At 43.4% G+C, this 19,059-nt stretch overlaps 29 non-coding genes across 29 annotated transcripts; all 29 read right to left on the bottom strand.

Moving 5' to 3' along the window:
* Positions 1-432: 432 nt before the first annotated feature.
* LOC145461834 (5S ribosomal RNA) lies at positions 433-551 on the bottom strand. Its single transcript, XR_014040930.1, has one exon. It is a non-coding gene; the product is annotated as a 5S ribosomal RNA (ribosomal RNA).
* Positions 552-936: 385 nt separating this feature from the next.
* LOC145461823 (5S ribosomal RNA) lies at positions 937-1,055 on the bottom strand. The gene has a single exon (XR_014040919.1). It is a non-coding gene; the product is annotated as a 5S ribosomal RNA (ribosomal RNA).
* Positions 1,056-1,440: 385 nt separating this feature from the next.
* On the bottom strand, positions 1,441-1,559 carry LOC145461811 (5S ribosomal RNA). Its single transcript, XR_014040908.1, has one exon. It is a non-coding gene; the product is annotated as a 5S ribosomal RNA (ribosomal RNA).
* A 385-nt stretch (positions 1,560-1,944) lies between these two features.
* LOC145461799 (5S ribosomal RNA) lies at positions 1,945-2,063 on the bottom strand. Its single transcript, XR_014040897.1, has one exon. It is a non-coding gene; the product is annotated as a 5S ribosomal RNA (ribosomal RNA).
* A 385-nt stretch (positions 2,064-2,448) lies between these two features.
* Positions 2,449-2,567, bottom strand: LOC145461786 (5S ribosomal RNA). The gene has a single exon (XR_014040885.1). It is a non-coding gene; the product is annotated as a 5S ribosomal RNA (ribosomal RNA).
* A 385-nt stretch (positions 2,568-2,952) lies between these two features.
* Positions 2,953-3,071, bottom strand: LOC145461775 (5S ribosomal RNA). Its single transcript, XR_014040874.1, has one exon. It is a non-coding gene; the product is annotated as a 5S ribosomal RNA (ribosomal RNA).
* A 381-nt stretch (positions 3,072-3,452) lies between these two features.
* LOC145461763 (5S ribosomal RNA) lies at positions 3,453-3,571 on the bottom strand. Its single transcript, XR_014040863.1, has one exon. It is a non-coding gene; the product is annotated as a 5S ribosomal RNA (ribosomal RNA).
* A 385-nt stretch (positions 3,572-3,956) lies between these two features.
* Positions 3,957-4,075, bottom strand: LOC145461751 (5S ribosomal RNA). Its single transcript, XR_014040852.1, has one exon. It is a non-coding gene; the product is annotated as a 5S ribosomal RNA (ribosomal RNA).
* Positions 4,076-4,458: 383 nt separating this feature from the next.
* Positions 4,459-4,577, bottom strand: LOC145461740 (5S ribosomal RNA). The gene has a single exon (XR_014040841.1). It is a non-coding gene; the product is annotated as a 5S ribosomal RNA (ribosomal RNA).
* A 385-nt stretch (positions 4,578-4,962) lies between these two features.
* LOC145461729 (5S ribosomal RNA) lies at positions 4,963-5,081 on the bottom strand. Its single transcript, XR_014040830.1, has one exon. It is a non-coding gene; the product is annotated as a 5S ribosomal RNA (ribosomal RNA).
* A 385-nt stretch (positions 5,082-5,466) lies between these two features.
* LOC145461717 (5S ribosomal RNA) lies at positions 5,467-5,585 on the bottom strand. The gene has a single exon (XR_014040819.1). It is a non-coding gene; the product is annotated as a 5S ribosomal RNA (ribosomal RNA).
* Positions 5,586-5,970: 385 nt separating this feature from the next.
* LOC145461706 (5S ribosomal RNA) lies at positions 5,971-6,089 on the bottom strand. The gene has a single exon (XR_014040807.1). It is a non-coding gene; the product is annotated as a 5S ribosomal RNA (ribosomal RNA).
* Positions 6,090-6,474: 385 nt separating this feature from the next.
* Positions 6,475-6,593, bottom strand: LOC145461695 (5S ribosomal RNA). Its single transcript, XR_014040796.1, has one exon. It is a non-coding gene; the product is annotated as a 5S ribosomal RNA (ribosomal RNA).
* A 385-nt stretch (positions 6,594-6,978) lies between these two features.
* LOC145461683 (5S ribosomal RNA) lies at positions 6,979-7,097 on the bottom strand. The gene has a single exon (XR_014040785.1). It is a non-coding gene; the product is annotated as a 5S ribosomal RNA (ribosomal RNA).
* Positions 7,098-7,482: 385 nt separating this feature from the next.
* Positions 7,483-7,601, bottom strand: LOC145461670 (5S ribosomal RNA). Its single transcript, XR_014040773.1, has one exon. It is a non-coding gene; the product is annotated as a 5S ribosomal RNA (ribosomal RNA).
* A 385-nt stretch (positions 7,602-7,986) lies between these two features.
* Positions 7,987-8,105, bottom strand: LOC145461658 (5S ribosomal RNA). The gene has a single exon (XR_014040762.1). It is a non-coding gene; the product is annotated as a 5S ribosomal RNA (ribosomal RNA).
* Positions 8,106-8,490: 385 nt separating this feature from the next.
* Positions 8,491-8,609, bottom strand: LOC145461593 (5S ribosomal RNA). The gene has a single exon (XR_014040721.1). It is a non-coding gene; the product is annotated as a 5S ribosomal RNA (ribosomal RNA).
* A 385-nt stretch (positions 8,610-8,994) lies between these two features.
* LOC145461476 (5S ribosomal RNA) lies at positions 8,995-9,113 on the bottom strand. Its single transcript, XR_014040610.1, has one exon. It is a non-coding gene; the product is annotated as a 5S ribosomal RNA (ribosomal RNA).
* A 385-nt stretch (positions 9,114-9,498) lies between these two features.
* Positions 9,499-9,617, bottom strand: LOC145461357 (5S ribosomal RNA). The gene has a single exon (XR_014040497.1). It is a non-coding gene; the product is annotated as a 5S ribosomal RNA (ribosomal RNA).
* Positions 9,618-10,001: 384 nt separating this feature from the next.
* On the bottom strand, positions 10,002-10,120 carry LOC145461240 (5S ribosomal RNA). The gene has a single exon (XR_014040385.1). It is a non-coding gene; the product is annotated as a 5S ribosomal RNA (ribosomal RNA).
* A 385-nt stretch (positions 10,121-10,505) lies between these two features.
* On the bottom strand, positions 10,506-10,624 carry LOC145461122 (5S ribosomal RNA). The gene has a single exon (XR_014040274.1). It is a non-coding gene; the product is annotated as a 5S ribosomal RNA (ribosomal RNA).
* A 385-nt stretch (positions 10,625-11,009) lies between these two features.
* Positions 11,010-11,128, bottom strand: LOC145461008 (5S ribosomal RNA). Its single transcript, XR_014040163.1, has one exon. It is a non-coding gene; the product is annotated as a 5S ribosomal RNA (ribosomal RNA).
* A 385-nt stretch (positions 11,129-11,513) lies between these two features.
* On the bottom strand, positions 11,514-11,632 carry LOC145460891 (5S ribosomal RNA). Its single transcript, XR_014040051.1, has one exon. It is a non-coding gene; the product is annotated as a 5S ribosomal RNA (ribosomal RNA).
* A 385-nt stretch (positions 11,633-12,017) lies between these two features.
* On the bottom strand, positions 12,018-12,136 carry LOC145460774 (5S ribosomal RNA). Its single transcript, XR_014039940.1, has one exon. It is a non-coding gene; the product is annotated as a 5S ribosomal RNA (ribosomal RNA).
* A 385-nt stretch (positions 12,137-12,521) lies between these two features.
* On the bottom strand, positions 12,522-12,640 carry LOC145462029 (5S ribosomal RNA). The gene has a single exon (XR_014041120.1). It is a non-coding gene; the product is annotated as a 5S ribosomal RNA (ribosomal RNA).
* A 385-nt stretch (positions 12,641-13,025) lies between these two features.
* LOC145461909 (5S ribosomal RNA) lies at positions 13,026-13,144 on the bottom strand. Its single transcript, XR_014041006.1, has one exon. It is a non-coding gene; the product is annotated as a 5S ribosomal RNA (ribosomal RNA).
* A 385-nt stretch (positions 13,145-13,529) lies between these two features.
* On the bottom strand, positions 13,530-13,648 carry LOC145461793 (5S ribosomal RNA). The gene has a single exon (XR_014040891.1). It is a non-coding gene; the product is annotated as a 5S ribosomal RNA (ribosomal RNA).
* Positions 13,649-14,033: 385 nt separating this feature from the next.
* On the bottom strand, positions 14,034-14,152 carry LOC145461677 (5S ribosomal RNA). Its single transcript, XR_014040779.1, has one exon. It is a non-coding gene; the product is annotated as a 5S ribosomal RNA (ribosomal RNA).
* Positions 14,153-14,537: 385 nt separating this feature from the next.
* LOC145460714 (5S ribosomal RNA) lies at positions 14,538-14,656 on the bottom strand. Its single transcript, XR_014039884.1, has one exon. It is a non-coding gene; the product is annotated as a 5S ribosomal RNA (ribosomal RNA).
* Between the last annotated feature and the right edge of the window lie 4,403 nt (positions 14,657-19,059).

Raw genomic sequence — 19,059 nt, 5'->3', positions numbered from 1 at the left:
CGGTGATCGGACGAGAACCGGTACGTTCCCTGTGGTGTGGTCGTAGACGAAAGAAACAACTCAAACCTTGCCCAATTGCTTGGACTCTCTTTTAAGTCTCTTAGAAGGAAGGCCTTTAATTGCTGTTGTGATGAATTTCCAATTACGTCTCGGCTACTTAACCCAGAGATTCCAAAGCCAGCTAAGACTTCAAATCACAAAAGGGCGATTCTCCAATGGTCAGTCATCAAAGCCACATTCAAGAGATTGCCTCCAGTGTGCTGCTCAGTGTTGCAGTGCTGTAATCAAACAAGAAAATCTTCTAATATGCTGTCAACTTGCTGGAAAAATAATTCAAAAAAAAAAAGACAACATTTTGAAAACAGAGGGATCAATGATGTGGAGGCGTATGGAAATCTTCTCTGAAGAGTCCAGTCCCAAAATGGGTCCAAAAGTCTACAACACGGCGTATTCCCAGGTGGTCACCCAGCCAGGTACTGACGCCGCCCAACAGGACTTGACTTCGGTGATCGGACGAGAACCGGTACGTTCCCTGTGGTGTGGTCGTAGACGAAAGAAACAACTCAAACCTTGCCCAATTGCTTGGACTCTCTTTTAAGTCTCTTAGAAGGAAGGCCTTTAATTGCTGTTGTGATGAATTTCCAATTACGTCTCGGCTACTTAACCCAGAGATTCCAAAGCCAGCTAAGACTTCAAATCACAAAAGGGCGATTCTCCAATGGTCAGTCATCAAAGCCACATTCAAGAGATTGCCTCCAGTGTGCTGCTCAGTGTTGCAGTGCTGTAATCAAACAAGAAAATCTTCTAATATGCTGTCAACTTGCTGGAAAAATAATTCAAAAAAAAAAAAGACAACATTTTGAAAACAGAGGGATCAATGATGTGGAGGCGTATGGAAATCTTCTCTGAAGAGTCCAGTCCCAAAATGGGTCCAAAAGTCTACAACACGGCGTATTCCCAGGTGGTCACCCAGCCAGGTACTGACGCCGCCCAACAGGACTTGACTTCGGTGATCGGACGAGAACCGGTACGTTCCCTGTGGTGTGGTCGTAGACGAAAGAAACAACTCAAACCTTGCCCAATTGCTTGGACTCTCTTTTAAGTCTCTTAGAAGGAAGGCCTTTAATTGCTGTTGTGATGAATTTCCAATTACGTCTCGGCTACTTAACCCAGAGATTCCAAAGCCAGCTAAGACTTCAAATCACAAAAGGGCGATTCTCCAATGGTCAGTCATCAAAGCCACATTCAAGAGATTGCCTCCAGTGTGCTGCTCAGTGTTGCAGTGCTGTAATCAAACAAGAAAATCTTCTAATATGCTGTCAACTTGCTGGAAAAATAATTCAAAAAAAAAAAAGACAACATTTTGAAAACAGAGGGATCAATGATGTGGAGGCGTATGGAAATCTTCTCTGAAGAGTCCAGTCCCAAAATGGGTCCAAAAGTCTACAACACGGCGTATTCCCAGGTGGTCACCCAGCCAGGTACTGACGCCGCCCAACAGGACTTGACTTCGGTGATCGGACGAGAACCGGTACGTTCCCTGTGGTGTGGTCGTAGACGAAAGAAACAACTCAAACCTTGCCCAATTGCTTGGACTCTCTTTTAAGTCTCTTAGAAGGAAGGCCTTTAATTGCTGTTGTGATGAATTTCCAATTACGTCTCGGCTACTTAACCCAGAGATTCCAAAGCCAGCTAAGACTTCAAATCACAAAAGGGCGATTCTCCAATGGTCAGTCATCAAAGCCACATTCAAGAGATTGCCTCCAGTGTGCTGCTCAGTGTTGCAGTGCTGTAATCAAACAAGAAAATCTTCTAATATGCTGTCAACTTGCTGGAAAAATAATTCAAAAAAAAAAAAGACAACATTTTGAAAACAGAGGGATCAATGATGTGGAGGCGTATGGAAATCTTCTCTGAAGAGTCCAGTCCCAAAATGGGTCCAAAAGTCTACAACACGGCGTATTCCCAGGTGGTCACCCAGCCAGGTACTGACGCCGCCCAACAGGACTTGACTTCGGTGATCGGACGAGAACCGGTACGTTCCCTGTGGTGTGGTCGTAGACGAAAGAAACAACTCAAACCTTGCCCAATTGCTTGGACTCTCTTTTAAGTCTCTTAGAAGGAAGGCCTTTAATTGCTGTTGTGATGAATTTCCAATTACGTCTCGGCTACTTAACCCAGAGATTCCAAAGCCAGCTAAGACTTCAAATCACAAAAGGGCGATTCTCCAATGGTCAGTCATCAAAGCCACATTCAAGAGATTGCCTCCAGTGTGCTGCTCAGTGTTGCAGTGCTGTAATCAAACAAGAAAATCTTCTAATATGCTGTCAACTTGCTGGAAAAATAATTCAAAAAAAAAAAAGACAACATTTTGAAAACAGAGGGATCAATGATGTGGAGGCGTATGGAAATCTTCTCTGAAGAGTCCAGTCCCAAAATGGGTCCAAAAGTCTACAACACGGCGTATTCCCAGGTGGTCACCCAGCCAGGTACTGACGCCGCCCAACAGGACTTGACTTCGGTGATCGGACGAGAACCGGTACGTTCCCTGTGGTGTGGTCGTAGACGAAAGAAACAACTCAAACCTTGCCCAATTGCTTGGACTCTCTTTTAAGTCTCTTAGAAGGAAGGCCTTTAATTGCTGTTGTGATGAATTTCCAATTACGTCTCGGCTACTTAACCCAGAGATTCCAAAGCCAGCTAAGACTTCAAATCACAAAAGGGCGATTCTCCAATGGTCAGTCATCAAAGCCACATTCAAGAGATTGCCTCCAGTGTGCTGCTCAGTGTTGCAGTGCTGTAATCAAACAAGAAAATCTTCTAATATGCTGTCAACTTGCTGGAAAAATAATTCAAAAAAAAAAAAGACAACATTTTGAAAACAGAGGGATCAATGATGTGGAGGCGTATGGAAATCTTCTCTGAAGAGTCCAGTCCCAAAATGGGTCCAAAAGTCTACAACACGGCGTATTCCCAGGTGGTCACCCAGCCAGGTACTGACGCCGCCCAACAGGACTTGACTTCGGTGATCGGACGAGAACCGGTACGTTCCCTGTGGTGTGGTCGTAGACGAAAGAAACAACTCAAACCTTGCCCAATTGCTTGGACTCTCTTTTAAGTCTCTTAGAAGGAAGGCCTTTAATTGCTGTTGTGATGAATTTCCAATTACGTCTCGGCTACTTAACCCAGAGATTCCAAAGCCAGCTAAGACTTCAAATCACAAAAGGGCGATTCTCCAATGGTCAGTCATCAAAGCCACATTCAAGAGATTGCCTCCAGTGTGCTGCTCAGTGTTGCAGTGCTGTAATCAAACAAGAAAATCTTCTAATATGCTGTCAACTTGCTGGAAAAATAATTCAAAAAAAAGACAACATTTTGAAAACAGAGGGATCAATGATGTGGAGGCGTATGGAAATCTTCTCTGAAGAGTCCAGTCCCAAAATGGGTCCAAAAGTCTACAACACGGCGTATTCCCAGGTGGTCACCCAGCCAGGTACTGACGCCGCCCAACAGGACTTGACTTCGGTGATCGGACGAGAACCGGTACGTTCCCTGTGGTGTGGTCGTAGACGAAAGAAACAACTCAAACCTTGCCCAATTGCTTGGACTCTCTTTTAAGTCTCTTAGAAGGAAGGCCTTTAATTGCTGTTGTGATGAATTTCCAATTACGTCTCGGCTACTTAACCCAGAGATTCCAAAGCCAGCTAAGACTTCAAATCACAAAAGGGCGATTCTCCAATGGTCAGTCATCAAAGCCACATTCAAGAGATTGCCTCCAGTGTGCTGCTCAGTGTTGCAGTGCTGTAATCAAACAAGAAAATCTTCTAATATGCTGTCAACTTGCTGGAAAAATAATTCAAAAAAAAAAAAGACAACATTTTGAAAACAGAGGGATCAATGATGTGGAGGCGTATGGAAATCTTCTCTGAAGAGTCCAGTCCCAAAATGGGTCCAAAAGTCTACAACACGGCGTATTCCCAGGTGGTCACCCAGCCAGGTACTGACGCCGCCCAACAGGACTTGACTTCGGTGATCGGACGAGAACCGGTACGTTCCCTGTGGTGTGGTCGTAGACGAAAGAAACAACTCAAACCTTGCCCAATTGCTTGGACTCTCTTTTAAGTCTCTTAGAAGGAAGGCCTTTAATTGCTGTTGTGATGAATTTCCAATTACGTCTCGGCTACTTAACCCAGAGATTCCAAAGCCAGCTAAGACTTCAAATCACAAAAGGGCGATTCTCCAATGGTCAGTCATCAAAGCCACATTCAAGAGATTGCCTCCAGTGTGCTGCTCAGTGTTGCAGTGCTGTAATCAAACAAGAAAATCTTCTAATATGCTGTCAACTTGCTGGAAAAATAATTCAAAAAAAAAAGACAACATTTTGAAAACAGAGGGATCAATGATGTGGAGGCGTATGGAAATCTTCTCTGAAGAGTCCAGTCCCAAAATGGGTCCAAAAGTCTACAACACGGCGTATTCCCAGGTGGTCACCCAGCCAGGTACTGACGCCGCCCAACAGGACTTGACTTCGGTGATCGGACGAGAACCGGTACGTTCCCTGTGGTGTGGTCGTAGACGAAAGAAACAACTCAAACCTTGCCCAATTGCTTGGACTCTCTTTTAAGTCTCTTAGAAGGAAGGCCTTTAATTGCTGTTGTGATGAATTTCCAATTACGTCTCGGCTACTTAACCCAGAGATTCCAAAGCCAGCTAAGACTTCAAATCACAAAAGGGCGATTCTCCAATGGTCAGTCATCAAAGCCACATTCAAGAGATTGCCTCCAGTGTGCTGCTCAGTGTTGCAGTGCTGTAATCAAACAAGAAAATCTTCTAATATGCTGTCAACTTGCTGGAAAAATAATTCAAAAAAAAAAAAGACAACATTTTGAAAACAGAGGGATCAATGATGTGGAGGCGTATGGAAATCTTCTCTGAAGAGTCCAGTCCCAAAATGGGTCCAAAAGTCTACAACACGGCGTATTCCCAGGTGGTCACCCAGCCAGGTACTGACGCCGCCCAACAGGACTTGACTTCGGTGATCGGACGAGAACCGGTACGTTCCCTGTGGTGTGGTCGTAGACGAAAGAAACAACTCAAACCTTGCCCAATTGCTTGGACTCTCTTTTAAGTCTCTTAGAAGGAAGGCCTTTAATTGCTGTTGTGATGAATTTCCAATTACGTCTCGGCTACTTAACCCAGAGATTCCAAAGCCAGCTAAGACTTCAAATCACAAAAGGGCGATTCTCCAATGGTCAGTCATCAAAGCCACATTCAAGAGATTGCCTCCAGTGTGCTGCTCAGTGTTGCAGTGCTGTAATCAAACAAGAAAATCTTCTAATATGCTGTCAACTTGCTGGAAAAATAATTCAAAAAAAAAAAAGACAACATTTTGAAAACAGAGGGATCAATGATGTGGAGGCGTATGGAAATCTTCTCTGAAGAGTCCAGTCCCAAAATGGGTCCAAAAGTCTACAACACGGCGTATTCCCAGGTGGTCACCCAGCCAGGTACTGACGCCGCCCAACAGGACTTGACTTCGGTGATCGGACGAGAACCGGTACGTTCCCTGTGGTGTGGTCGTAGACGAAAGAAACAACTCAAACCTTGCCCAATTGCTTGGACTCTCTTTTAAGTCTCTTAGAAGGAAGGCCTTTAATTGCTGTTGTGATGAATTTCCAATTACGTCTCGGCTACTTAACCCAGAGATTCCAAAGCCAGCTAAGACTTCAAATCACAAAAGGGCGATTCTCCAATGGTCAGTCATCAAAGCCACATTCAAGAGATTGCCTCCAGTGTGCTGCTCAGTGTTGCAGTGCTGTAATCAAACAAGAAAATCTTCTAATATGCTGTCAACTTGCTGGAAAAATAATTCAAAAAAAAAAAAGACAACATTTTGAAAACAGAGGGATCAATGATGTGGAGGCGTATGGAAATCTTCTCTGAAGAGTCCAGTCCCAAAATGGGTCCAAAAGTCTACAACACGGCGTATTCCCAGGTGGTCACCCAGCCAGGTACTGACGCCGCCCAACAGGACTTGACTTCGGTGATCGGACGAGAACCGGTACGTTCCCTGTGGTGTGGTCGTAGACGAAAGAAACAACTCAAACCTTGCCCAATTGCTTGGACTCTCTTTTAAGTCTCTTAGAAGGAAGGCCTTTAATTGCTGTTGTGATGAATTTCCAATTACGTCTCGGCTACTTAACCCAGAGATTCCAAAGCCAGCTAAGACTTCAAATCACAAAAGGGCGATTCTCCAATGGTCAGTCATCAAAGCCACATTCAAGAGATTGCCTCCAGTGTGCTGCTCAGTGTTGCAGTGCTGTAATCAAACAAGAAAATCTTCTAATATGCTGTCAACTTGCTGGAAAAATAATTCAAAAAAAAAAAAGACAACATTTTGAAAACAGAGGGATCAATGATGTGGAGGCGTATGGAAATCTTCTCTGAAGAGTCCAGTCCCAAAATGGGTCCAAAAGTCTACAACACGGCGTATTCCCAGGTGGTCACCCAGCCAGGTACTGACGCCGCCCAACAGGACTTGACTTCGGTGATCGGACGAGAACCGGTACGTTCCCTGTGGTGTGGTCGTAGACGAAAGAAACAACTCAAACCTTGCCCAATTGCTTGGACTCTCTTTTAAGTCTCTTAGAAGGAAGGCCTTTAATTGCTGTTGTGATGAATTTCCAATTACGTCTCGGCTACTTAACCCAGAGATTCCAAAGCCAGCTAAGACTTCAAATCACAAAAGGGCGATTCTCCAATGGTCAGTCATCAAAGCCACATTCAAGAGATTGCCTCCAGTGTGCTGCTCAGTGTTGCAGTGCTGTAATCAAACAAGAAAATCTTCTAATATGCTGTCAACTTGCTGGAAAAATAATTCAAAAAAAAAAAAGACAACATTTTGAAAACAGAGGGATCAATGATGTGGAGGCGTATGGAAATCTTCTCTGAAGAGTCCAGTCCCAAAATGGGTCCAAAAGTCTACAACACGGCGTATTCCCAGGTGGTCACCCAGCCAGGTACTGACGCCGCCCAACAGGACTTGACTTCGGTGATCGGACGAGAACCGGTACGTTCCCTGTGGTGTGGTCGTAGACGAAAGAAACAACTCAAACCTTGCCCAATTGCTTGGACTCTCTTTTAAGTCTCTTAGAAGGAAGGCCTTTAATTGCTGTTGTGATGAATTTCCAATTACGTCTCGGCTACTTAACCCAGAGATTCCAAAGCCAGCTAAGACTTCAAATCACAAAAGGGCGATTCTCCAATGGTCAGTCATCAAAGCCACATTCAAGAGATTGCCTCCAGTGTGCTGCTCAGTGTTGCAGTGCTGTAATCAAACAAGAAAATCTTCTAATATGCTGTCAACTTGCTGGAAAAATAATTCAAAAAAAAAAAAGACAACATTTTGAAAACAGAGGGATCAATGATGTGGAGGCGTATGGAAATCTTCTCTGAAGAGTCCAGTCCCAAAATGGGTCCAAAAGTCTACAACACGGCGTATTCCCAGGTGGTCACCCAGCCAGGTACTGACGCCGCCCAACAGGACTTGACTTCGGTGATCGGACGAGAACCGGTACGTTCCCTGTGGTGTGGTCGTAGACGAAAGAAACAACTCAAACCTTGCCCAATTGCTTGGACTCTCTTTTAAGTCTCTTAGAAGGAAGGCCTTTAATTGCTGTTGTGATGAATTTCCAATTACGTCTCGGCTACTTAACCCAGAGATTCCAAAGCCAGCTAAGACTTCAAATCACAAAAGGGCGATTCTCCAATGGTCAGTCATCAAAGCCACATTCAAGAGATTGCCTCCAGTGTGCTGCTCAGTGTTGCAGTGCTGTAATCAAACAAGAAAATCTTCTAATATGCTGTCAACTTGCTGGAAAAATAATTCAAAAAAAAAAAAGACAACATTTTGAAAACAGAGGGATCAATGATGTGGAGGCGTATGGAAATCTTCTCTGAAGAGTCCAGTCCCAAAATGGGTCCAAAAGTCTACAACACGGCGTATTCCCAGGTGGTCACCCAGCCAGGTACTGACGCCGCCCAACAGGACTTGACTTCGGTGATCGGACGAGAACCGGTACGTTCCCTGTGGTGTGGTCGTAGACGAAAGAAACAACTCAAACCTTGCCCAATTGCTTGGACTCTCTTTTAAGTCTCTTAGAAGGAAGGCCTTTAATTGCTGTTGTGATGAATTTCCAATTACGTCTCGGCTACTTAACCCAGAGATTCCAAAGCCAGCTAAGACTTCAAATCACAAAAGGGCGATTCTCCAATGGTCAGTCATCAAAGCCACATTCAAGAGATTGCCTCCAGTGTGCTGCTCAGTGTTGCAGTGCTGTAATCAAACAAGAAAATCTTCTAATATGCTGTCAACTTGCTGGAAAAATAATTCAAAAAAAAAAAAGACAACATTTTGAAAACAGAGGGATCAATGATGTGGAGGCGTATGGAAATCTTCTCTGAAGAGTCCAGTCCCAAAATGGGTCCAAAAGTCTACAACACGGCGTATTCCCAGGTGGTCACCCAGCCAGGTACTGACGCCGCCCAACAGGACTTGACTTCGGTGATCGGACGAGAACCGGTACGTTCCCTGTGGTGTGGTCGTAGACGAAAGAAACAACTCAAACCTTGCCCAATTGCTTGGACTCTCTTTTAAGTCTCTTAGAAGGAAGGCCTTTAATTGCTGTTGTGATGAATTTCCAATTACGTCTCGGCTACTTAACCCAGAGATTCCAAAGCCAGCTAAGACTTCAAATCACAAAAGGGCGATTCTCCAATGGTCAGTCATCAAAGCCACATTCAAGAGATTGCCTCCAGTGTGCTGCTCAGTGTTGCAGTGCTGTAATCAAACAAGAAAATCTTCTAATATGCTGTCAACTTGCTGGAAAAATAATTCAAAAAAAAAAAAGACAACATTTTGAAAACAGAGGGATCAATGATGTGGAGGCGTATGGAAATCTTCTCTGAAGAGTCCAGTCCCAAAATGGGTCCAAAAGTCTACAACACGGCGTATTCCCAGGTGGTCACCCAGCCAGGTACTGACGCCGCCCAACAGGACTTGACTTCGGTGATCGGACGAGAACCGGTACGTTCCCTGTGGTGTGGTCGTAGACGAAAGAAACAACTCAAACCTTGCCCAATTGCTTGGACTCTCTTTTAAGTCTCTTAGAAGGAAGGCCTTTAATTGCTGTTGTGATGAATTTCCAATTACGTCTCGGCTACTTAACCCAGAGATTCCAAAGCCAGCTAAGACTTCAAATCACAAAAGGGCGATTCTCCAATGGTCAGTCATCAAAGCCACATTCAAGAGATTGCCTCCAGTGTGCTGCTCAGTGTTGCAGTGCTGTAATCAAACAAGAAAATCTTCTAATATGCTGTCAACTTGCTGGAAAAATAATTCAAAAAAAAAAAAGACAACATTTTGAAAACAGAGGGATCAATGATGTGGAGGCGTATGGAAATCTTCTCTGAAGAGTCCAGTCCCAAAATGGGTCCAAAAGTCTACAACACGGCGTATTCCCAGGTGGTCACCCAGCCAGGTACTGACGCCGCCCAACAGGACTTGACTTCGGTGATCGGACGAGAACCGGTACGTTCCCTGTGGTGTGGTCGTAGACGAAAGAAACAACTCAAACCTTGCCCAATTGCTTGGACTCTCTTTTAAGTCTCTTAGAAGGAAGGCCTTTAATTGCTGTTGTGATGAATTTCCAATTACGTCTCGGCTACTTAACCCAGAGATTCCAAAGCCAGCTAAGACTTCAAATCACAAAAGGGCGATTCTCCAATGGTCAGTCATCAAAGCCACATTCAAGAGATTGCCTCCAGTGTGCTGCTCAGTGTTGCAGTGCTGTAATCAAACAAGAAAATCTTCTAATATGCTGTCAACTTGCTGGAAAAATAATTCAAAAAAAAAAAGACAACATTTTGAAAACAGAGGGATCAATGATGTGGAGGCGTATGGAAATCTTCTCTGAAGAGTCCAGTCCCAAAATGGGTCCAAAAGTCTACAACACGGCGTATTCCCAGGTGGTCACCCAGCCAGGTACTGACGCCGCCCAACAGGACTTGACTTCGGTGATCGGACGAGAACCGGTACGTTCCCTGTGGTGTGGTCGTAGACGAAAGAAACAACTCAAACCTTGCCCAATTGCTTGGACTCTCTTTTAAGTCTCTTAGAAGGAAGGCCTTTAATTGCTGTTGTGATGAATTTCCAATTACGTCTCGGCTACTTAACCCAGAGATTCCAAAGCCAGCTAAGACTTCAAATCACAAAAGGGCGATTCTCCAATGGTCAGTCATCAAAGCCACATTCAAGAGATTGCCTCCAGTGTGCTGCTCAGTGTTGCAGTGCTGTAATCAAACAAGAAAATCTTCTAATATGCTGTCAACTTGCTGGAAAAATAATTCAAAAAAAAAAAAGACAACATTTTGAAAACAGAGGGATCAATGATGTGGAGGCGTATGGAAATCTTCTCTGAAGAGTCCAGTCCCAAAATGGGTCCAAAAGTCTACAACACGGCGTATTCCCAGGTGGTCACCCAGCCAGGTACTGACGCCGCCCAACAGGACTTGACTTCGGTGATCGGACGAGAACCGGTACGTTCCCTGTGGTGTGGTCGTAGACGAAAGAAACAACTCAAACCTTGCCCAATTGCTTGGACTCTCTTTTAAGTCTCTTAGAAGGAAGGCCTTTAATTGCTGTTGTGATGAATTTCCAATTACGTCTCGGCTACTTAACCCAGAGATTCCAAAGCCAGCTAAGACTTCAAATCACAAAAGGGCGATTCTCCAATGGTCAGTCATCAAAGCCACATTCAAGAGATTGCCTCCAGTGTGCTGCTCAGTGTTGCAGTGCTGTAATCAAACAAGAAAATCTTCTAATATGCTGTCAACTTGCTGGAAAAATAATTCAAAAAAAAAAAAGACAACATTTTGAAAACAGAGGGATCAATGATGTGGAGGCGTATGGAAATCTTCTCTGAAGAGTCCAGTCCCAAAATGGGTCCAAAAGTCTACAACACGGCGTATTCCCAGGTGGTCACCCAGCCAGGTACTGACGCCGCCCAACAGGACTTGACTTCGGTGATCGGACGAGAACCGGTACGTTCCCTGTGGTGTGGTCGTAGACGAAAGAAACAACTCAAACCTTGCCCAATTGCTTGGACTCTCTTTTAAGTCTCTTAGAAGGAAGGCTTTTAATTGCTGTTGTGATGAATTTCCAATTACGTCTCGGCTACTTAACCCAGAGATTCCAAAGCCAGCTAAGACTTCAAATCACAAAAGGGCGATTCTCCAATGGTCAGTCATCAAAGCCACATTCAAGAGATTGCCTCCAGTGTGCTGCTCAGTGTTGCAGTGCTGTAATCAAACAAGAAAATCTTCTAATATGCTGTCAACTTGCTGGAAAAATAATTCAAAAAAAAAAAAGACAACATTTTGAAAACAGAGGGATCAATGATGTGGAGGCGTATGGAAATCTTCTCTGAAGAGTCCAGTCCCAAAATGGGTCCAAAAGTCTACAACACGGCGTATTCCCAGGTGGTCACCCAGCCAGGTACTGACGCCGCCCAACAGGACTTGACTTCGGTGATCGGACGAGAACCGGTACGTTCCCTGTGGTGTGGTCGTAGACGAAAGAAACAACTCAAACCTTGCCCAATTGCTTGGACTCTCTTTTAAGTCTCTTAGAAGGAAGGCCTTTAATTGCTGTTGTGATGAATTTCCAATTACGTCTCGGCTACTTAACCCAGAGATTCCAAAGCCAGCTAAGACTTCAAATCACAAAAGGGCGATTCTCCAATGGTCAGTCATCAAAGCCACATTCAAGAGATTGCCTCCAGTGTGCTGCTCAGTGTTGCAGTGCTGTAATCAAACAAGAAAATCTTCTAATATGCTGTCAACTTGCTGGAAAAATAATTCAAAAAAAAAAAAGACAACATTTTGAAAACAGAGGGATCAATGATGTGGAGGCGTATGGAAATCTTCTCTGAAGAGTCCAGTCCCAAAATGGGTCCAAAAGTCTACAACACGGCGTATTCCCAGGTGGTCACCCAGCCAGGTACTGACGCCGCCCAACAGGACTTGACTTCGGTGATCGGACGAGAACCGGTACGTTCCCTGTGGTGTGGTCGTAGACGAAAGAAACAACTCAAACCTTGCCCAATTGCTTGGACTCTCTTTTAAGTCTCTTAGAAGGAAGGCCTTTAATTGCTGTTGTGATGAATTTCCAATTACGTCTCGGCTACTTAACCCAGAGATTCCAAAGCCAGCTAAGACTTCAAATCACAAAAGGGCGATTCTCCAATGGTCAGTCATCAAAGCCACATTCAAGAGATTGCCTCCAGTGTGCTGCTCAGTGTTGCAGTGCTGTAATCAAACAAGAAAATCTTCTAATATGCTGTCAACTTGCTGGAAAAATAATTCAAAAAAAAAAAAGACAACATTTTGAAAACAGAGGGATCAATGATGTGGAGGCGTATGGAAATCTTCTCTGAAGAGTCCAGTCCCAAAATGGGTCCAAAAGTCTACAACACGGCGTATTCCCAGGTGGTCACCCAGCCAGGTACTGACGCCGCCCAACAGGACTTGACTTCGGTGATCGGACGAGAACCGGTACGTTCCCTGTGGTGTGGTCGTAGACGAGAGAAACAACTCAAACCTTGCCCAATTGCTTGGACTCTCTTTTAAGTCTCTTAGAAGGAAGGCCTTTAATTGCTGTTGTGATGAATTTCCAATTACGTCTCGGCTACTTAACCCAGAGATTCCAAAGCCAGCTAAGACTTCAAATCACAAAAGGGCGATTCTCCAATGGTCAGTCATCAAAGCCACATTCAAGAGATTGCCTCCAGTGTGCTGCTCAGTGTTGCAGTGCTGTAATCAAACAAGAAAATCTTCTAATATGCTGTCAACTTGCTGGAAAAATAATTCAAAAAAAAAAAAGACAACATTTTGAAAACAGAGGGATCAATGATGTGGAGGCGTATGGAAATCTTCTCTGAAGAGTCCAGTCCCAAAATGGGTCCAAAAGTCTACAACACGGCGTATTCCCAGGTGGTCACCCAGCCAGGTACTGACGCCGCCCAACAGGACTTGACTTCGGTGATCGGACGAGAACCGGTACGTTCCCTGTGGTGTGGTCGTAGACGAAAGAAACAACTCAAACCTTGCCCAATTGCTTGGACTCTCTTTTAAGTCTCTTAGAAGGAAGGCCTTTAATTGCTGTTGTGATGAATTTCCAATTACGTCTCGGCTACTTAACCCAGAGATTCCAAAGCCAGCTAAGACTTCAAATCACAAAAGGGCGATTCTCCAATGGTCAGTCATCAAAGCCACATTCAAGAGATTGCCTCCAGTGTGCTGCTCAGTGTTGCAGTGCTGTAATCAAACAAGAAAATCTTCTAATATGCTGTCAACTTGCTGGAAAAATAATTCAAAAAAAAAAAAGACAACATTTTGAAAACAGAGGGATCAATGATGTGGAGGCGTATGGAAATCTTCTCTGAAGAGTCCAGTCCCAAAATGGGTCCAAAAGTCTACAACACGGCGTATTCCCAGGTGGTCACCCAGCCAGGTACTGACGCCGCCCAACAGGACTTGACTTCGGTGATCGGACGAGAACCGGTACGTTCCCTGTGGTGTGGTCGTAGACGAAAGAAACAACTCAAACCTTGCCCAATTGCTTGGACTCTCTTTTAAGTCTCTTAGAAGGAAGGCCTTTAATTGCTGTTGTGATGAATTTCCAATTACGTCTCGGCTACTTAACCCAGAGATTCCAAAGCCAGCTAAGACTTCAAATCACAAAAGGGCGATTCTCCAATGGTCAGTCATCAAAGCCACATTCAAGAGATTGCCTCCAGTGTGCTGCTCAGTGTTGCAGTGCTGTAATCAAACAAGAAAATCTTCTAATATGCTGTCAACTTGCTGGAAAAATAATTCAAAAAAAAAAAAGACAACATTTTGAAAACAGAGGGATCAATGATGTGGAGGCGTATGGAAATCTTCTCTGAAGAGTCCAGTCCCAAAATGGGTCCAAAAGTCTACAACACGGCGTATTCCCAGGTGGTCACCCAGCCAGGTACTGACGCCGCCCAACAGGACTTGACTTCGGTGATCGGACGAGAACCGGTACGTTCCCTGTGGTGTGGTCGTAGACGAGAGAAACAACTCAAACCTTGCCCAATTGCTTGGACTCTCTTTTAAGTCTCTTAGAAGGAAGGCCTTTAATTGCTGTTGTGATGAATTTCCAATTACGTCTCGGCTACTTAACCCAGAGATTCCAAAGCCAGCTAAGACTTCAAATCACAAAAGGGCGATTCTCCAATGGTCAGTCATCAAAGCCACATTCAAGAGATTGCCTCCAGTGTGCTGCTCAGTGTTGCAGTGCTGTAATCAAACAAGAAAATCTTCTAATATGCTGTCAACTTGCTGGAAAAATAATTCAAAAAAAAAAAAGACAACATTTTGAAAACAGAGGGATCAATGATGTGGAGGCGTATGGAAATCTTCTCTGAAGAGTCCAGTCCCAAAATGGGTCCAAAAGTCTACAACACGGCGTATTCCCAGGTGGTCACCCAGCCAGGTACTGACGCCGCCCAACAGGACTTGACTTCGGTGATCGGACGAGAACCGGTACGTTCCCTGTGGTGTGGTCGTAGACGAAAGAAACAACTCAAACCTTGCCCAATTGCTTGGACTCTCTTTTAAGTCTCTTAGAAGGAAGGCCTTTAATTGCTGTTGTGATGAATTTCCAATTACGTCTGCCTGTATTTAGTTTTGTTTTTTTTTAGGCCACAAAATGTTTACTGAGCTCTAGCGCAATGCATTCCGGGAAGGTTTTTTCTACTTACGTAAGGGAAGACATGGCGGTTGTTTGAAGAAATTATACTTTATAAGTCTAAAATGAGTGCTCGCTTTTTAAACTTTGACGCTGGCATTGTTTGGGAAATGGGCTGGAAATCACGAAAGGATTGTTTTCTTGGGGAAGAACTGCTCTGGGACTTTGCTGCCTGGATCGATCTGACTACAAACGCCGAAAGCTCGATTGTATCAGTTTGTTCAAAGATCATAGCACAGTTTGGTTCTTTAAAACGTGCTGATGACTTGCGGGTCTATCAAGGCTTTATGATGTCTCTCAACCACCAGGCAGGGATGTAAGGTATTTTAAAAGAGCACTTAAGACTACGACATATATATGTCTTTACTGTTTGATTATGGTATTTTCTTTGGCGGTCCATCAATCTCAAGGGGCGTGTTAAAAACACGAAATGGCGAAATAGTACTAAAGATAAGAGCTAAAGTTATAAGATATTACCGTTCCACTGAAATCTCCATCTGTTGCCGAATGTATTCTGTAGATTAATCCAGAGAAATAAAAGAAACATCTACAGTTACAAATTCGCCGTCTCAAACCTTTGGGTAATTTGGATTCCAGTCTCTCTTTGTTAACAGGGCGCGGTTTGAGACGCCTAGGATTTTCTTGATCAAAATGGCGGTGTTTAGTTTTGACATCGGAAAAAAACGAATTGTTTATCTCGTCTTTACCATCAAGCAGCGGCTATGACAAAAAGGCGAGACAGGGGCGTTTGTTCATGTGCTTCAGTGAAGCCCATCAATGAAAAGTTTTAAACTTACTTCCCGCGTGTCGGCGGATCTAGAAAAGGTAATATTATAGGCTTTGCTTGTCTCACTACAGAAAACTACAAAAATGATAACTTAAAAAATTACTCATGTGTATGCCTCTTATGATTATCTTCTTTAATTTGTCGGGATTTATTTACCTGTACTTACAGTCCAAGTTGCTAACCATTTCATTTCTAAAAGGGGGTTTGACTAATTGCGGAAAAAACAATCTTGCACAAGAAAATTAGGAGAAGGAAATCTTATACAAGTAAGCATTGGAAAAGTGGTAAAGGAAGTGGAAAACAAATTAATTACACAAGTACCAATGAAAATTCTTCCTTGGATGGAAGTGTCCACATCCCCACCCCTCTCCCCCTGAACTCAAAAATTAAATGCTCCGTCCCCAAACAGAATAAATCGGGCAACAATTACAACTTTTATTGGAGCGGTTATATCTTCTAACGTTGGCTCTTATCTTTAGTACCATTTCACCATTTCACCATTTCGCCGTTTTGCTATTTCGTCATTTCGCCATTTCGTGTTTTAAACACGCCCAATCTCACGTGTTGTGTTTTACCTCACAATGGCCGATGGAAACAACCTGTTTCCCAGATCCCCATTCTATTTCCTATTTTCCTTTGACTTACAAGAAGACAGCTAAGATTATGTGGGATCTGATTTTGACTTTGAACACTATAAACAGAAGCTACATCTACGTATCGTATTGGCACCCAGACAGATTTTTTTCCAAAAATGTGCAATTGCATGGAAAAAAGCCAGGTTAGTGTTTGAAATATAATTTGTAGTCAATTCACTGAGCTTGGGGTGAATCAGAGCCAGACTGGACAGTGCCCGACAAACTTTCTTTTCTGGCCTTGACAGATGAATTTATTTCTGAAGACGGTGACACTATTATCGGTGGGGAGTTTAACAACATTGGAAACATGAGGCCCGGTAAAATAGGCGGAGATCAGAATGGAAGACCATTGACTGCAGCATAATATTTCACAAGCCTGCCGGACAGTACTTGTAGAGACTGTTCTTAGTGCATGGCTCATTGTTTGTTTTATGTATCTGTCTGGATTTGCAAAACCATAGCCACAGAATTTGACTTGTCACTGATAATCTTGATACAATTCTGTCCTACAGCTAGCTTTCCACAAGGCTTATCGTAGCAGAAATAACAGCAAACAACTCTCCAGTATGCCTTTTGAGGCCAGGAAGACTAAATTCACCGTCGTTTGGTTGAATCATGAATTGTACAATTTAATTAAGAGTGCTTTTAACATGAAATTGGAGTCTAAATCAACACGAACGTACAGACATCAAAACCGCGGCGGAGAGCTAATCTATCGCTTTCTAAAGGTCTGCATCGTCCTAAATGGACTGAACAAGAGCTTCCTACGTCGAGAATCGATTGAACTTCAAACAAACTAGGCCATAGTTAGCAGTAAGCGAACACTCAACATGTTGTCGTTACGTCAATTATCGCCCGGAAGCCACGCAAATAAATTTCTTCCGCGCTAGCAAATCACGGACAGTCCTGTTAGTTAGCTAGGCCGAGAACGTCTAAAATTGATAAAACAAGGATGTCCTACTCACGATCAGCGCTTGACCTCATGTTCTTCACCCTAGTCGTGGCCGTTTTGCTCGCGAATAGCAATGTCCCGGATGTACATGAATTTTGTCGAGCACGGAACGGCCGTATCCAGATTTCAACAGATTTTTTTCTAAGTCTTTAGCTACATCAAAATTCAGAGCAAATGACGCCAACAGCAGCTAGAAATGTTTAGTCCATTGCACATCTAAGCCCTAAATTGATGTGGCTAAAGAGTTTTGCTGTCTAAAGCAAGCACAACATTATCGCCACAGGGCAAAAACGGCCTACTGTTACGGGACTAAATGCGACCCCGTACAGTGTACACATCTCAGGCCTGCCTCACGTACGATAATGGACGATGCTTGCTAGCAAATCGTTAGACTTGCGCCTTCATTGGACTTAATGATGTCCTCGGGCAGACTTCCTTTAGACAGCAAATACAGAACGCTGATCGGTCGGCTCCTTGTCGGAGTCACCGCGCGAAATGAATTCAGACGAGTGTAGCCTGGGCTAAGCTTAACACAAATTGAAAAGGGGGTCGGGAGGGGGGTCGATAAATAACGAAAAAAAAAAAACCCTAAATAAATGAAACATGCGGCAAGGAGTTTCTACATTTCATGCTAGGTAAGATTTACAAGCTGCTGTTATAGCGAGAGCAAAAAATAATTTAAAACAAACAAACAAACAAATAAATCAAAAAAACACTTGATTCAGTCTTTAACACCGTTTTCATAAATCAAGACATATATTTCAGGGAACAAGACTGGATGACCCAGAAAGGTCGAAAAACGAGCGTGTCTAATTTTGTGTCGATCTTTGTAAAGCATCTAGAGTCAAACTAGGGAATTCCCTGAGCAGTTTCGGACATTCTGTGCCAATATATGTCTGAATTTATGAAAACCGTGTTAAAAACTTTGCACCAATATAGCGGGCATGTTTTTGGAAAATCGGTCAGATATATATTTTAAAACACTTACACACGTACATTTATTTTATATTTTATTAATTATTAGATAAGTAATCGTAGTTAGGTGTCCCCAGTTAGTATTCATTGTATGCTAGCGACTTCGACACCTTAATAAAGTTCTTATCTTATCTTATCTTATCTTATCTTGTCTTGTCTTGTCTTGTCTTTACAAACAATCACTTCGCAATTCAATTCATGTGATGTTTGGCGTGATCGCTACAAAGATGCACGAACTTTCACGTGGATCGGGCATCACCTTACGGATGGTTCTCTTATTCGCAATTCGCACACGTATCGACAAGTTTCTAATTACCAAGACAATGAATCAATTTGTTATGGACAGCTCCATTCCCACATTCTGATCATGATTATCTTTGTTAATTTTGAAGTTCTACGAGGCCCTGGATACTGACACTTTAATAGGGGAATCCTTGTTTACAATATTTGCCTCATTAGAATAAGCAATTCAGTTTCTGATGGAGCTACAAATAAATCAGTTCTGAATATTGAAAGGTCATGGTGCGATTAACTCTGGCAAAGAATATGAGCCTGTTGTACTGGACACTTCTTGTGCAACACGGGTGTAGAAACTCAAAATTTTACAAATTAGCGCTCTTGCCACCCAGAAATTTTGCAGTTTTTGAAAGACAATATCTCGTTGAGTGTTACACCCAAAGAACTAAAAATTTCACCATGTATTAAAGTTTACCAGCTCTTTAGCTGCCTGGAGTCAATTCATATCTAAAATGTTTCCTTTTGTACGCAAAGTCGTATGCAAATGAGCAAAAATGTAAACAATGACGTTAGCATGAATCCCCTACAGTGAATTGCATGCTTTCTAACGCAGCGTTCGAGGTCCAAATAAAACACTTCT

The sequence above is a fragment of the Orbicella franksi genome, chromosome 11 (genome assembly GCF_964199315.1).
Source record: "Orbicella franksi chromosome 11, jaOrbFran1.1, whole genome shotgun sequence".
NCBI classification, from domain to species: Eukaryota; Metazoa; Cnidaria; class Anthozoa; order Scleractinia; family Merulinidae; genus Orbicella; species Orbicella franksi.
This window is presented reverse-complemented; position numbering and strand designations above follow the sequence as displayed.